The sequence below is a fragment of the Vulpes vulpes genome, chromosome 6, assembly GCF_048418805.1.
Source record: "Vulpes vulpes isolate BD-2025 chromosome 6, VulVul3, whole genome shotgun sequence".
Classification (NCBI taxonomy): domain Eukaryota; kingdom Metazoa; phylum Chordata; class Mammalia; order Carnivora; family Canidae; genus Vulpes; species Vulpes vulpes.
Genome location: NC_132785.1, coordinates 92415874 through 92419310, shown reverse-complemented (window position 1 = coordinate 92419310; position 3437 = coordinate 92415874).

Below are 3437 nucleotides of genomic sequence, written 5' to 3'. Positions count from 1 at the left end.
ACCCAGGCATCCACTCTTTTCTCTTTAAAATGCTAATATTCTGTTGGAAGATCAAATAGAATCTTCTATGCCCCTAGCTTTCACTTTCTTGGCTCAAACCTCACAGATCCTATACAAATTTTCCAGGGCTCCAGCTAGTATCATTGACTCCTCAGTGTTGGAAAGTGATAAGTGGGTAAAGTCTTGATAGGCTTCCTGCAATAAGAGTGATGTCCCAGGAAGATAAGTCTACCCATACCAACCTCCGTATAATTCAGAAGGGTAGTCTCCCCACTGTAGCATACCATTCTGGTACTAGTAAGAGCTTTCACATCTGCTGTTGTTTGGGTCTTATTCATTGCAGAATGAAATGGAGTTTTTCTGTGTGGTTTGGATTCACTTTTAAAAAAATATTTTTTTAATTTTTTCAATTTTTATTTATTTATGATAGTCACAGAGAGAGAGAGAGAGAGAGAGAGAGAGAGAGAGGCAGAGACACAGACAGAGGGAGAAGCAGGCTCCATGCACCGGGAGCCCGATGTGGGATTCGATCCCGGGTCTCCAGGATCACGCCCTGGGCCAAAGGCAGGCGCCAAACTGCTGTGCCACCCAGAGATCCCTAAAAAAATATTTTATTTATTTATTCATCACACACACACACACACACACACACACACACACACACACACACACACAGAGGCAGAGGGAGAAGCAGGCTCCATGCAGGGAGCCTGGCGTGGGACTCGATCCCGGGTCCCCAGGATCATGCCCTGGGCTGAAGGTGGTGCTAAACTGTTGAGCCACCTGGGCTGCCCTGGATTCACTTATTAAATGCAAAGATTTACATGTATTGTGTTCCATTTCTTATATTTCTTCTTATATCTAATTCTTACCCATTGCTTTTTATTTTGTCAGTTTTCTCTTAAAACTTTCTTTTTTGAAATCTTGTTAAGCCTTTCTAGGAGTCTCTACTTCTCTGTGCTGGTGCCTGAAGAAGCAGTTCTTAACCCTATCATCCTTCTACATTTAGTAGTAAATATGAGTGAGTTACTATTTATAGGACTGAATCCTAAATTTTAAATTTGTTTATTTATTTATTTATTTATTTAGTAGTTGCTATACCCACTGTGAAGCTTGAACTCATGACCCTGAGATGAAGAGTCCCATGCCCTTTTAACTGAGCCAGTCAGGCGCCCACAAATTCTAAATATTTAAAACTTGGGATTGTTTAGTTTTCTTTACAGAATCTGTCCGGAGACAAATGACGGTGGTCTAGAAACTTTTTAGGTTCTATCTTCTAAATTTGTTATCTTTAGCAGTTTATAAATACATACAAAATATGCTCATTATTGGGAAACTTGGAAAATTTAGAAAACATGCTTATATATTTTTATTGATAGACTTTTTAATTTTTTTTAAAGATTTTATTTATTTATTCATGATAGAGATAGAGCGAGAGGCAGAGACACAGGCAGAGGGAGAAGCAGACTCCATGCAGGGAGCCTGATGCCGGGACTGGGACCCAGGATCGCGCCCTGGGCCAAAGGCAGGCGCTAAACCACTGAGCCACCCAGGGATCCCCTGATAGACTTTTTTAAACCAACAATATCTTACTACATTAAATTTGATGCCCTAAGTTACCTTAATTTCTAATAGCTCAGGCTGACCTGCAGTTGAAAAAAAAAATTTTTTTTTGAAAAAATGTTATTACCAAAGATGAATTCTGTTCTTGATTCCACAAGAAATTGCCTAGGGCACTCCAGACTATTTTTATTAAGAGAGCCAAAAATTTTTGGTAAATAGCTTTAATATGCTGGGTCCTGAATATTATGGGAAAGTGTTTAAATAGTATTATTTTTAACTTTTTCCTTTTATATCTGAACAGTTATGAACCTGAACTGTTTCCTGGCCTTATTTATAGAATGGTAAAACCACGAATTGTGTTGCTTATCTTTGTATCTGGGAAAGTTGTGTTAACAGGTAAGTTCTAAGATTATCTTCCAGCTTTCATAAAATTCAATAGCTATGTGTTGCTTTGCTTCTCCTTTTTTAATAGCTTTGTTTACCATTATAAATTAAGTGTTGCTACTGTAGAACACTTGGAAAAAAATGAAAAATAGAAAGGATTATATTAGTACCCATTAGTCTCAATTCCCAAACACTATAGTTTTTTTTTCATGTTTTTATGGGATTTTGATATGTATATTTATCTTTACATCCTGCCTTTTTATTAACCATTATAACATGTAGCTTAGTTCATTGTTACAAACTCCTCAAGAACACTTTTAGTAACTGTGCAGTGTTATAACAGAGGGGTCATCAAACCTTTTTTCTGTAAAGGGCCAAATACTAAATATTTTAGGGTTTGTGGCCATAAAGTCTCTATTGCAACAACTGAACTTTGCCACTAGTGCAAAAATAGCTATAGGCATCACATAAAGTGTGCTGAAATGTGAATTTCATATAATTTATGTAATTTACATGTGTCATGTAATATTCTTTGATTTTTTTTTTTGCCCCAACCACTTAAACTATTGAATTTAAAACCATTTTTAGCTAACATGCTATACAAAAAACAGGACTAATCGACTGTTTCCTGACCTCTGTTGTAACACATTATCATATCAAACTTATTTTTCTACTGTCAAGCATTTAAATGTTCTTTCTTTGTTCACGACTTACAGTGGCACAGACATTGGCTATATTTATGTGTGGAGAATTATGTTATTATGTGGATGCTCAGAAATGGAACTTTTGTTTAAGGATGTGACTATTCTTAAGGCTCTGAGTACAAATTACCCAATTGTTTTTTAAAGGAGACACAATATAGTTTTCTCACGTTATACATTCATACCAGCATTGTATTTAAGTATCTTTTACAAGCCTTCAAGAGCGTTCAAAACAAAAATGGCAAAAAAGAAAACTAACTTTTTAAGTGAAAATGATCTCACTGCTCTAACCTCACTGGTAATCAAAAATGGAAATTGAGGACTTTTGTTTTAATATACTCAAGAAATAGCATTTAATCTTTTATAAATAGTGTGTACATAACTTAATCTTTCTGCCAAGTTTTTAATTATTTTCCCCTAAAGAGTTATATGAGTTTGCCATAATATTGAAAGTAATAACTCTTTGTTATACTTACAGCTTTTTCCAGTGGGCTTATTTTTACATAACAAAGGTTTTTAAAATTCTTGAGGTGAATGGTTGAGACTCTTTTCCATACTATCTTACTGAAGTTTGCTATTTTTGTTAAATATTGTCTGATTTTTTGCATATTTTGTTATTCTGTATCAAGATGAATGCCAAATTTACATGGCAGGAGCCAAATTGATTATGCCCTACCCTCAAATAGCCAGCCGCCATCTTACTACTACATATTACTCTCATTATTACTTCGTGATGACTGCATTTGACCTTTATATATGGGTCTGTTCTCCAGTCCTGCCTTTGCTAAT